Raw genomic sequence first — 14328 nt, 5'->3', positions numbered from 1 at the left:
TCCAAAATGTCTTGAATTTCCCATTTATGCCTTCCTATTAGTTTGTATTTCTCTCTGTTCTACCTGGTCGTCTAGTTTACATGTTCTGTCTTTTTCTTGATGTATTCTATTGATGACACTTTCTACCGAGTTTTTTTTTTAATTTTTTTATTAGCATTTTCCATGATTATAAAAAATCCTGTGTTAATTCCCTCCCCCCCCACTTTCTCCTTTGAAATTCCATTCTCCATCATATTACCTCTCTATCACAATCATTGTACTTACATATATACAATATCAACCTATTAAGTACCCTCCCCCCTTCCTTTCTCTTCCCTTTATGTCTCCTTTTTAACTTACTGGCCTCTGCTACTAAGTATTTTCATTCTCACACAGAAGCCCAGTCATCTGTAGCTAGGATCCACATATGAGGGAGAACATGTGGCGCTTGGCTTTCTGGGCCTGGGTTACCTCACTTAGTATAATCCTTTCCAGGTCCATCCATTTTTCTGCAAATTTCATAACTTCATTTTTCTTTACCACTGAGTAGAACTCCATTGTATAAATGTGCCACATCTTCATTATGCACTCATCTGTTGAGGGACATCTAGGCTGGTTCCATTTCCCAGCTATTATAAATTGAGCAGCAATAAACATGGTTGAGCATGTACTTCTAAGGAAATGAGATGAGTCCTTAGGATATATGCCTAGGAGTGCTATAGCTGGGTCGTATGCCTACCGAGTTTTTTTTAATTTGACTTACTCTATTTCTCATTTCTAGCATTTCTGATTTATATTTTTTCATTATTTCTATTTCCATACTCATGTCTTGTATTGACCTCATTATTCCATTAAGTTAGTTTCCTGTGTTCTCTTGGGATTCCTTCAGGAGTTTATTTTCTTCTTTCATTCCTTTGAACATAGATATAATCATTTTTTTTACTTAAAATTATTTATTTATTTTTATTGACAACTTCCATGAATGATAATTCCCTTCCTTCCCCCACTTTCCCCTTTGAAACTCCACTCTCCTTCAGATCCCCTCCTCCTCTCAATTAGTGTTTTTTTATTTTGATATCATCATTTTCTCCTCCTATTATGATAGTCTTACATAGGTAGTATCAGGCACTATGAGGTCATGGATATCCAGGCCATTTTCTGTCTGGATGAGCATGTTGTAAGGAGTCCTACCCTTCCTTTGGCTCTTCCATTCTTTCTGCCACCACTTCTGCAATGGACTCTGAGCCTTGGAAGGTGTGATAGAGATATTTCAGTGCTGAGCACTCTGTCACTTCTTCTCAGCACCATTGTTCCTTCTGAGTCTTCCCAAGGTCACTGCTTTCTGAAAAGAGGTTCTCTAACAAAAAGTGATAGTAGCATTAATATATGGGTATGAACATTAAGAAAAGTGTTTACTGGGCAGTTTGATGAGCATAGTATGTACATTTAGCCAGGCATCAGCAGTTGTTATACCCCTAGAGCTCATGAGTACCCCTGTTGTAAGTTTTCAGTATCAGGGATATATTCCCTCCCATGGAGCAGGTTTCCAGTCAAATTAGAGGGAGGTTGGTTTCTCCTATAACAGACATGCCACTATTGCACCCATTGGCTCATTTAGCCTGGCTGGCCAAATATAAGGCTTGCAGTGTCTATTGTGGAGTATCTTCACTGGTGGTTTCTCTCTCTCCCATTGAACTGCATACAGTGTGGCTTTTTCCAGCTTTCTGTCAGCTGGTCTACATGAAGGAGGTTTTCAGCTTAGTTACAGTAGGATTTCTCAGTGACCTTGTAGCCCAAGTATTCCTGGGGGGAAACAAAGGACCTCAGTAATGGCCTGTAATGTTTGGGGGGCATTAGGGACCTCCATGGCCAACAACTCCCTGGAAGGTATCCCATCCTTGGCACTGAAAATTTTCTAGTAACAATCTATAACTCCTGAGTGTTCCATTGTCCAAAAGAGTAGCTTTCCATATGAATTATTTATATCCTCTTAGATTTTTGATTAGCCCTTCCTCCACCTTTCCTTTACTCAGTTTCTTCCCCTGACTTCACTTATGTCTTTTCATCCCCATTAATCTGTTATTCTACTTACATATACACAATACCATCCTATTATGTCACCCCCCCTTCTATTCCCTTTATATCTCCTTTCTAGCTTACTGGCTTCTGCTACTGAGTTTTATTCCTACTCACACAGAAATCCAATAATTTGTAGCTAAAATCCATATATGAGAGAGAACATATGACATTTGGCTCTCTGGGCCTGGGTTACCATACTTATAATCCTTTCCAGATCCATCCATTTTCCTACAAATTTTATAATAATTCTTTTTGAAATCTTTGTCAGGCATTTCATCTAAAACAGTCTCATTGGAAGTCATTTCTTTTCTTTTTTCTTTTCTTTTTCTTTTTTTTTTAACTTTATTTTTTATTTTTATTTTTAATTTTTATTAACATTTTCCATGATTATAAAATATATCCCATGGTAATTCCCTCCCTCCCCACCCCCACACTTTCCCATTTGAAATTCCATTCTCCATCATATTACCTCCCCATTTCAATCATTGTAATTACATATATACAATATCAACCTATTAAGTATCCTCCTCCCTTCCTTTCTCTACCCTTTATGTCTCCTTTTTACCTTACTGGCCTCTGCTACTAAGTATTTTCATTCTCACGCAGAAGCCCAGTCATTGTAGCTAGGATCCACATATGAGAGAGAACATGTGGCGCTTGGCTTTCTGGGTCTGGGTTACCTCACTTAGTATAATACTTTCCAGGTCCATCCATTTTTCTGCAAATTTCATAACTTCATTTTTCTTTACCGCTGAGTAGAACTCCATTGTACAAATGTGCCACATCTTCATTATCCACTCATCTGTTGAGGGACATCTAGGCTGGTTCCATTTCCCAGCTATTATAAACTGAGCAGCAATAAACACGGTTGAGCATGTACTTCTAAGGAAATGAGATGAGTCCTGAGGATATATGCCTAGGAGTGCAATAGCTGGGTCATATGGTAGATCAATCTCTAGCTGTTTTAGGAATCTCCACACTGTTTTCCACAATGGCTGGAGCAGATTGCATTCCCACCAGCAGTGCAGAAGGGTTCCTTTTTTTCCACATCCCCGCCAACACTTATGATCATTTGTTTTCATGATGGTGGCCAATCTGACAGGAGTGAGATGGAATCTCAATGTAGTTTTAATCTGCATTTCCCTGATGACTAGTGAAGTGACGTAGAACATTTTTTTAGATGCTTACATGCCATTCGTATTTCTTCCTTTGAGAACTTTCTATTTAGCTCCATAGCCCATTTTTTGATTGGCTTGTTTGATTCCTTATTATTTAACTTTTTGAGTTCTTTGTATATCCTAGATATTAATCGTTTATCAGATATATAGCTTGCGAAGATTTTTTTCCCATTCTGTAGGTTGCCTCTTTGCTTTTTTCACAGTGTCCTTTGCAGTGCAAAATCTTTGTAATTTCATTAGGTCCCAGTGGTTAATCTGTGGTTTTATTGCCTGAGCAATTGGGGTTGCATTCAGAAAGTCTTTGCCAAGACCAATATGTTGAAGGGTTTCCCCTACTTTTTCTTCTAGCAGTTTCAGAGTTTCCGGTCTGATGTTAAGGTCTTTAATCCATTTGGACTTAGTTCTTGTGCATGGCGAGAGAGAAGAATCTATTTTCATCCTTCTGCAGATATATATCCAGTTTTCAAAACATCATTTGCTGAAGAGGCTTTCTCTTCTCCAGTGAGTATTTTTGGCATTTTTATCGAATATCAGGTGGCTATAGCTACTTGGGCTTACATCTGGGCCCTCTATTCTGTTCCACTGATCTACATGTCTGTTTTTGTGCCAGTACCATGCTGTTTTTGTTACTATGGCTCTGTAGTATAGGTTAAAATCAGGTATGGTGATACCACCAGCCTCTTTTTTGTTGCTCAGTATTATTTTAGATATTCGAGGTTTTTTGTGATTCCAAATGAATTTTTGGATTGTTTTTTCTATTTCCATTAAGAAAGCCTTTGGAATTTTGATAGGGATTGCATTAAATGTGTAGATTGCTTTAGGTAAGATTGCCATTTTCACAATATTGATTCTTCCAATCCAGGAACAAGGGATGTTTCTCCACTTTCTAGTGTCTTCTGCAATTTCTCGCTTGAGTGTTTTAAAGTTCTCATTGTAGAGATTCTTTACTTCCTTGGTTAGGTTTATTCCAAGGTACTTTATTTTTTTTGATGCAATTGTGAATGGGAGTGATTCTCTGATTTCATCCTCTGTGTCTTTGTTGTTAGCATATATGAAGGCTACTGATTTCTGTGTATTTATTTTGTATCCTGCTACATTGCTGTAGGTTTTGATCAGCTCTAACAGCTTGCTAGTAGAGTCTTTAGGGTCCTTTATGTATAGAATCATAACATCTGCAAATAATGATAACTTGCTTTCTTCCTTTCCAATTTGTATCCCTTTTATGTGTGTCTCTTGCCTTATTGCTATGGCTAAGACTTCCAAAACTGTATTAAATAGAAGTGGGGACAGTGGACACTCTTGTCTTGTTCCTGATTTTAGTGGAAAAGCTTCCAGTTTTTCCCTATTTAGTAATATGTTGGCTGTAGGCTTGTCATAAATAGCCTTTATTATATTGAGATATGTTCCTTCTATTCCCAGTCTCTGTAGGACTTTTATCATGAGGGATGTTGGATTTTGTCAAATGCTTTCTCTGTGTCTAATGAGATGATCATGTGATTTTTGTCCTTCAACCCGTTTATGTAATGTATTACATTTATAGATTTGAGTATGTTGAACCATCCCTGCATCTCTGGGATAAAGCCTACTTGGTCAGGGTGAATGATCTTTTTGATATACTCTTGTATTCTATTTGCCAATATTTTGTTGAGAATTTTTGCATCTATGTTCATGAGGGAGATTGGTCTGTAATTTTCTTTTTTTGTTCTATCTTTGCCTGGTTTTGGTATCAGGGTGATGCTGGCCTCATAGAAGGAGTTTGGTAGAATTCCTTCTTTTTCTATTTCCTGGAAAAGCTTAAGAAGCAATGGTGTTAGCTCTTCCTTAAAAGTCTGGTAAAATTCAGCAGTGAATCCGTCCGGGCCTGGGCTTTTTTTCTTGGGAGATTATTGATAACTGTTTGGATCTCCATGTTTGTTATAGGTCTATTTAAGTGATTAATCTCATTTTGATTTAATTTAGGTAGGTCATATAGATCAAGGAAATCATCCATTTCTTTCAGATTTTCATACTTTGTGGAGTATATGCTTTTATAGTATGTCCCTATGATTTTTTGAATTTCTCTGGAATCTGTTGTGATGTTACCTTGTTCATTTCTGATTTTATTAATTTGTGTCTCTTCTCTCTTTCTTTTGGTCAGATTTGCTAAAGGCTTATCAATCTTGTTTATCCTTTCAAAGAACCAACTCTTTGTTTCATTAATTCTTTGGATTGTTCTTTTTGTTTCTATTTCATTAATTTCTGCCCTAATCTTTATTATTTCTTCCTGTCTACTGATTTTTGGTTTGCCTTGTTCTTCTTTTTCCAAGGCTTTAAGGCGAAGCATTAGGTCGTTTACTTGCGACCTTTCTAATTTCTTAACATAGGCACTTAAGGCTATAAATTTACCTCTTAGAACTGCCTTCATTGTGTCCCAGAGATTTTGGTATGTTGTGTTCTCATTATCATTTGACTCTATAAATTTTTTGAATTCCTTTTTATTTCTTCATTGACCCATTCATCATTTAGTAGTGTATTGTTTAGTTTCCATGATTTTGTGTATGCTCTATAGCCTTTCTTGCTACTGATTTGTAGTTTAATTCCATTGTGGTCAGATAGAATGCAAGGAATTATTTCAATTTTCCTGAATTTGTTAAGATTTGCTTTGTGTCCTAATAGATGGTCTATTTTAGAGAATGTTCCCTGTGCTGCTGAAAAGAATGTATATTCTGCAGCCTTTGGATGAAATGTCCTGTATATATCTGTTAGGTCCATTCCTTCTATGACCTCATTTAGTCCAGATGCCTCTCTGTTTATTCTTCCCTGGGATGACCTGTCAATTGATGAGAGTGGGGTGTTAAAAGTCACCCACTACCACTGTGTTTGGTGTTATCTGTGACCTTAGTTCTAATAGTGTTTGTTTGACGAATTTGGGAGCCCCCATATTAGGTGCATATATGTTTAGGATTGTAATGTCCTCCTGTTGGAGTGTGCCCTTAATCAATATAAAGTGACCTTCCTTATCTTTCTTGACTAACGTCGGACTAAAGTCTACCCTGTCTGATATTAGGATAGCAACCCCTGCTTGTTTTCTAGGCCCATTTGCTTGAAACACCATCTTCCAACCTTTCACCCTAAGATAATGTCTATCCTTTGTAGAAAGATGAGTTTCTTGGAGACAACAAATTGTAGGATCCTGCTTTTTAACCCAGTCTGCAAATCTATGTCTTTTCGTTGGGGCATTGAGGCCGTTGATATTAAGAGTTATTATTGAAAGGTGTGTATTTATGTTTGCCTTTTTTGTGTGTGTGTGTGTGTTTCTGGTTCTACCTGCGCTCTCTTCTGTTAACTAGTATTTGAGTATTGCTTGTTTTTTCTAGGTTCCTTATATGTGTGCTTTTCCTTTTGTTCAGCATGGAGGATTCTATCAAGTATTTTCTGTAGAGCTGGTTTTGTCTTCAAATACTCCTTTACCCTGCTTTTGTCATGGAATGTCTTTATTTCTCCATCTATTTGAATGGATAACTTTGTAGGATAAAGTTACCTTGGTTGACAGTTGGTATCTTTCAGAACTTGGAATATATCACTCCAAGCCCTTCCGGCTTTAAAAGTTTGTGTTGAATAATCTGCTGTAATCCTGATGGGCTTGCTTTTGTAGGTAACTTGATTTTTCTCTCTAACTGCTTTCAATATTTTTTCTTTGGTGTGTGTGTTTTCAAGTTTGATTATAATATGACGAGGAGAGGTTCTTTCTGGGTTTTGTCTGGCTGGGGTACTAAAGGCTTCCTGTATCTGCATTGGCACCTCTTTCCCAATTTGGGGGAAATTTTCTTCTATGATTTTGTTGAAGATGCCTACTATGCCTCTGGAGTGGAGTTCTTCTCCTTCTACTATGCCCTGAATTCTTATATTGGATCTTTTCTTAGTGTCCCGAATATCACTCATACTTTTCTATAAGTTTGTCTTTCTCTTTGTTGGACTGTATTAGATCTGCCACCTGGTCTTCTAGCTTAGATATTCTGTCCTCTCCCCCATCCATCCTACTGGTGAGACTTTCTACAGAGTTTTTTATTTCATTAACTGTGTTCTTCATTGCTAGTAATTCTGACTGGTTTTTCTTTATTATTTCTATTTCCTTATTTATGTCTTGTATTGCGTTCTTTATTTCATTAAATTGGTGTCCTGCATCTTCTTTGATTCCTTTGATTTCCTCTTTGATTTCTTCTTTGATTGTTTTGATGTGTTCTTTGACCTCTTTGAACATATTTATAATCATTCTTTTGAACTCTTTCTCAGGCATTTCCTCTAACTCTTTCTCACTGGAGGACATTTCTGATGCATTAATACTTTTAGGTGGATTTATATCGTCTTGCTTTTTAGTGTTTCTTGTGTTATAATGTATATATTTTTGCATCTTGGATTAAGTTAATGCTTGGATTTTCTAGTTAGCTGTGTATTCTTAGCTGTATCAATTGATTTGATGTAATATATTTTCAGGGTATGTCCTTAAGGTGTTAGGTGTGGCTCTTAAGACTCTCAGAGTATCTACAAAGATGTTCTTAGGGGTTGAGTTTCCCTGCTATAGGAGTATTCAAGCAGGCTGAGTGGAATAAAATACAGGTAGATTCTAAAATTTTAACTAAACCCTGTACACATTCAATCAAAAACAGCCCCGAGTATGTATGCAAGAGTATTTATTATAACGACCAGATCCTCTATCAACAAAGAGGTTAAGATTTCTGGTTGTTGCGGGATCCAAGTCAGCTTGCGACCAAGTGAGACCCTTCCCTGATGCAATCCCAGTTACCTTGGATGATTTTGGTCTCAGTCAAGTTGCTGCCTGGGTCGTCGGGCTGCTGTTCTGATTTCTGGAGCTGGGCACTTGCTTTTCCTGTGGGGCAAACCGAGCCTGACAAGTGTGGCCCTGCAGATCAGCACCCCTGCTGCTGGAACTGCTGCTGCTCAAGCTGCCCCTGCTGGGACTGTAGCCACTGCTGCTGAAGGTGTTGCTGCTGGACCCACCACTGCTGCTGCCTCTGCTGCTGCTGTAGCTGCCACTGCTGGAGCCACCACTGCTGCTGAAGCTGCTGCTGCTGTGTCCACTGCCGCTGCTCCCCCTGAAGCTGCTGCTGCCGAGTCTGCCGCTGCTGCCACTCCTGGGTCTGCTGCTGCTGTGGCCGCTGTTACCGGTGCTGGAGCCGCTGATGTTGCTGCCGAACTCTGCTCCTGCTTGGGTCCCGCTGTCAGCCCAAGTTGGCATGGCCGGGTCCCAGGCCACTGCTCTGTTTGCCGGAGCTGGGCTCAGGCGGTGGGGGAGGGGAGGGAGCCGCGGCTGCTCTGGTTCTCTCGCTGCTCCAAGCGTTCTTCTACCTCACGGTCTGCTCCTCCGCTGCTCGCTGCCGCTCTCCCCTCACGTTTCCCGAGTTGCAGAGAGCGCGGTGTGAGGGAAAGTTCCCGCACCTGGCTTTTCCTGTGGCTGGAGCCGAGCCTGGCGGCTTTCTGGTGCGCTGCGGCCGCGGTGGTTGGCCGAGCTGCTGGAGCCACTTTTCCCGCCTGTGCGGGCTCTGGATGCTCTATAACTCTTCTACTTCTCCGCTGCCGCTTCAATTTCCTGTACACCTCACTTCTTAGTAAAAGTGTGTATTTTGCTGAGTTTTTTTGGTCTTTTTCCCCCCTAGGCTGCTTTGGCGTGGTACCTACACCGCCATCTTAACCGGAAGTCGGAAGTCATTTCTTATGGATTTATAATTTTGGTGGAATTGTAATGTCTTGATTTTTTTGTGTTTCTTGTATTATAATGTAGAAATTTTTGCATCTTGAGCTAATTTGACATTTGGGTTTTGTGATTACCTACAGTGTTCTTAGCTGTGTAAATCTAACTTTATATATCTTCAGGCTAGGAGTTGAAGGTGCCAGATGTGGCTGTCATATTGCTCCCAGAAGAACAGCAGAAGTGACCCTAGGTGTTCAGTTTGTCTGCTTTGCAAGTATTCTAGTAGGCTGGGTAGGTCAAATTACTGGCAAATTCTAAGGTTCAATTGAGCAATATACACATTCAATCCAAACCAGCACAGAGTATTTATGCAAGCCTGTGGATTAAAACAAACAGATAACCTAATAAAGCAAAGTCCTAAAGAGTGTGTGTTGTCCCACACCCTTAAGCCTATCAACTGGGAGGCTTAGATTTCTGGTCTGAAATGGGTTCCAGGTCAGCCTGGGGCTGAGTCAGTCCCTTCCCCCAAAAATGACAGAAGAAAAAGACAAATGCCTTATAAATCAGCAAATGTCAAAGGCAACACTAGTTAACACAAAATACCGTTTATTTGGGAATGGTAGAGGCAACCAAGATTATATCATTCAAGTCTAACACATAGGCTGCCCTGACATGGAAGGTGAGATTAGCACTTCCAGTGGAGGTACCTGGCTTTGTATAAATTGGCCCTGTTAACTTTTGGGATGGCTTCAAATCTCACCAATACTGAGTGCCCACCTCAATCCCTCTCTTTTGCACTGTGGACTCAGTCAGGCTGCTTGGAGGTGGTGTTCTGATTGGCCGTGCTGGATGCCAGTGGGGGCGGGGGTGTGGATTATTCTCTGGTGGTTCGCAGCACTGGCTGTTGGGGATGGGAGGCTGTGCAGGGTGCCTGCAGTTGTTCTGGAGCTGCTCAGCGTCCCTGCTGACTTCTTTAGGCTTCCTGACTTTGCAAGGAGGCTGGTGTGAGGGGATATTCCTCTACCAGGTTTCTGCTCCTGCCCATCTGCGCTGGTCTGGTGGTGCATGAACTGGGGCTGCTGGTGCTTTATTGGGATTCTGGCCAGTTTCCTGCTTGTTGGAAGATCCAAGTCTCTCCTGCTTTTCTGCTGTGGTTGATAATAACTTACACACCTTCACTTTTTGGTAGAAGAGTGTATTTTGCTGTTTTGCTGCTTATTTCTCTCTCTAGGGTGCCTTGGCATGGTTACTATGCTGCCATCTTACTTACTGAAATCAGGTGTTTATTTTACATAGGTTCTGAGGTGAGGTGAGGCAAGCTCTTTACTGAGTGAGCTATCTCTGGAGCCCCTTTAATCTATTTTTTAATTATTTATTAGAGAGAGAGAGAGAGAGAGAGAGAGAGAAAGGAAAAGGGTGAATGGGCATACTAGGGCCTTTTGCCACTGCAAATTGACTCCAGGCACTTGTGCCACTCTGTATATCTGGCTTTATGTGGGTTCTGGGGAATGGAACCCAGGCCATTTGGCTTTGAAAGCAAGCACCTTTAACCCATTGAGCCATCTCTCCAGGCCCCGCCCCACCCCAACTTTTTTTTTCCGACGTAGGGTCTCACTCTGGCCCAGGCTGGCCTGGAATTAACTATATAGTCTCAGGGTGGCCTCAAACTCACTGTGCTCCTCTTTCCTCTGCCTCCCAAATACTGGGATTAAAGGCATGCACCACCGATGCCTGGCTCCTTGAACTATTTTAATGTGCAAACCAAACCATGTCAAAAGAATTCTGACTACTGACTGTAGTGGAGAATGGTGTGGTGGAAGCTTATGCTCCCGGCGCTGCTCTTATTCTTCCACACCACCACTGGAAGTCGAGTGAGACGAGCTGGTATTCAAAGCAGGCTGCAGGCACTGCCACTTCCAGCCATGAAGCAGTGGTATGGTGAGGAGAATATGCATTCTGGAAAGTTACTGCAAACCCTGGCTCTGCACCTTCCTTGTTGTGAGGTACTGGCCACCATATCCAATTACTGAGCCTGTTTGCTAAACTATAATTGCAGGATTATAATGACACCTCCTCTCTGTAGGATTATTATGAGGATTACATGAGATCGCTCCCTCAAAGTACTGGGGACAGTGCCTGGCATAGTCTAAGTGTTCAATAAATGCAACTAGATATTATAAAACTATTGCTTGTTGAGTTCAAGTCTGCTGAGCCAGGAAGGTGGGAAGTGGGAAGCGGGAAGCTGTATTCTGCTATCTCCCAGGACACCAAGTGCTGTTTCAAGAAGTATTATACAAGCACTCAAAGGATAGCATGCACTTTATTTTTATAAATTAGGTAGTCCAGACTTTTTTTTTTTAATAAAGTTTAGAGGAGAAGATAAGGAATACTAAAAATACTCATTATTCAACAACTGAAGAAATAAAACATTATGAACAATAAAGTGCTCCACAGCTATTAAAATGAATGAATTTAAACCATGCAAATAAATCTTAAAAACACAATGTTGATCAAAGTGAGCAAATGGCTATGTATAACATGATGCCATTTCTATCAAGTTGATGAAGTTGCATGAGGATGCTGTGCATGGGTCGCTTAGTGATGCATGTATTGGTAGTACAAGCATCAAAATATGCGGGGAAATGATGAGAAGTGCTTTGAAGGACGAGGGCCCTTTAATTCTCAAGTGTCCTGGCTTTGTTCTCAGCAGGGCCTAGGTCAGCAGCTCCCCTCCCTGCTGTCTTTACACAGATGTTAGCCCCTGCTGAGCTCAAACTCCAGGCAAGCAGTGTTAAATACACTGAAAGCAAAATTCTTCCTTTGAATGTACTCAGCTCCCATTAAAGTCCAGGGGCGCTCTCTCTGCAGGTCTCAGTCTACTTTGACTCTGATGCCTCCTGCACATCATGACATGACACATTCAGCCTGAATTCTGAAGGTTAGATATAACATAAAAGCAGCCAACCAACAGCATAAATGTATATGAAATGAAATCAATAAGAAGTGTATTTTCCCTCTATTGAAGACAGCCCTGGGAGGGTACATCACAGGAGTGAGGACCATGCTAAGGAGATGCTAACAGCAAGAATAAAGGTGGAGGGATGAGCAGGGGGAGAAGAGGGCAGTCAGTGTTAACATTCACTGTGTGAGTCTGGGCTTAATAAGAAATGGCCTTCTTTTCCCTACATCACTCAGAAAATAATCAACTACCAATACCAGTGTGTCCGAATAAGGTTTCTGTTTTGTTTGTTACCTAAAAGGTCATTATAATAAACCATCATTCCTGTGATCACACGATCGTCTATTAAAAAGGTTGATGTCAGATTATGACTTCATGAGATTAAAATTTGAAATCAGGGACCAGGCATAGTGGTACACCACCTTTAATCTCAGAACTTGGGAGGTAGAGGCAGGAGGCCACCCCGAGAGTACATAGTGAATTCCAGATGAGCCTGGGCTAGAGTGAAATCCTACCTCAAAAAAAAAAAAAAAAAAAATTGAAATCAAACAGAGAGACAAATGGGTTTTTCATGCATTTTTTCCTTGTTAAGACCACACTGGAGTTTTATATCTCATGATGATCAAATGCATTGAGTCGTTTGTTTTGGTGATTCCATACAAGGAGGTACTATGGAATGTGTGTGAAGCCAGAGGTACACACAGTGAGCCAGAACTGACCTCAGGGAGCCAGATGCCAGAATATACGCTGCATCTATGACCACATCGTATACCTACCCCACTGGTGTTGGTGATATGAATAAATGCTGACTTTAATAACAAGGTGATCCTCAAACTTCCTTGAGATTTACCATGGTACTCTACTGCTGGCAAGGCTTTGGAAATCACTTTGGGGGACCCTGGGGTCACTTCTGTAATCCCACCTTGTTCTAAAACGACCTTACTGCAGCATACATATCCTTCTTCCACCTCTTCTCCCAGAGTCTGGCTTCTCCATTTTTTTTATCTTACATATCCAGCTGTGGCCTCGGGTGACTCACCCATGGGTAGATATCTGACCTTGGGAAGAGCAGCTCTTGGGCAGAATTACACAGATACCTTCTAGCAATTTGGATGAAGAAAGAATGAGCTAAAAAATAATGTCTCCTTTCTTAGCAGTGATGTTGTTTAGAAACTCCTGAAGTGATCAGCTTCATAGTTTATGTCATAAACTATGCTATGCTATTTTCTTTAACCTTTTGTTTTTTTCAAGGTAGGGTCTCTCTCTAGCCTGGGCTGACTTGGAATTCACTTTGTAGTCTCAGAATAGCCTCAAACTCACAGTGCTCATTAGCTTCCTGAGTGCTGAGACTAAAGGTGTGTGCCACCATGCCCAGGGGAGGGAGGGAGGGAGACAAAGAGAGAGAGAGGGAGAGGGAGAGAATATGTGCACTAGGGCCTCTAGCCACTGCAAATGAACTCTACACCCATGTACCACTTTGTGTACCTGGATTTACATGGGTACTGGGGAACTGAACTTGCCTCATTAGGCTTAATGGGCAAATACCTTAACTGCTGAGTCATCTCTCCAGTCCACATTTAATCTTTTTTTTTTTAACTAAGAATTTTAATGCATTAATATACTGTGATTTGATTGTATTGCCTCCTTCCAGTTTTTTCGTGATGTCTCGTTCTTTTTGTTCTGCTCCATCCTCTGTGTCAAAGTGTTGATGGACTGCTGAATTGTGCAGGTCTTGTGGGATAACACCACCACTGAGATCAGTGGTTTTTGTCTTCCTGCTTCAACCTCTAGAATGAAGACCAGATCTTTTTTTTTTTTTTTTTTTTTTTTTTTATAGAGCAAGAGCAAGAGTGAGGGCGACAGAGTTGATGTGCCAGGGCCTCAGCCACTGAAATCAAACTCCAGATGCTTGTGCCACCTAGTATGCATGTGCAACTTAGCACTTGCCTCACCTTTGTGCATGTGGCTTACGTGGGACCTGGAGAGAGATCAAACATGGGCCCTTAGGCTTTGCTGGCAAATGTCTTAGCCGCTAAGTCATCTTTCCAGCCCTAGACCAGATCTTTTGATTTCTATATCATCATATTTTTGCACCTTTCTCATTTTTTTCTTTTTGAGGTGGGTTTCACTCTAGCCCACAATGACCTAAAATTTACTCTGTAGTCCAGACTGCTCTCAAACTCACCATGGTCCTCTTATCTCAGCTTATTAGGCCTGGCTGACCAAATATAAGGCTTGCAGTCCTCTGTGGAGTATCTTCATTGGTGATTTCTCTCTCTCCCATTGAAATGTATGCAGCATAGCTTTTTCCAACTTTCTGTCAGCTGGTCTACCTGGAGGAGGTTTCAGCTCAGTTCCAGCAGGATTTTTCAGTGACCTAGCAGCCCAAGTATGTGGAATCTTCAGCAATAGGGTCTTAATATCTATGCCTGGGGGGAAAACAA

This window comes from Jaculus jaculus, chromosome 13 (assembly GCF_020740685.1).
Source record: "Jaculus jaculus isolate mJacJac1 chromosome 13, mJacJac1.mat.Y.cur, whole genome shotgun sequence".
In the NCBI taxonomy this organism is placed as follows: domain Eukaryota; kingdom Metazoa; phylum Chordata; class Mammalia; order Rodentia; family Dipodidae; genus Jaculus; species Jaculus jaculus.
Note: the sequence above shows the minus strand (reverse complement) of the source record.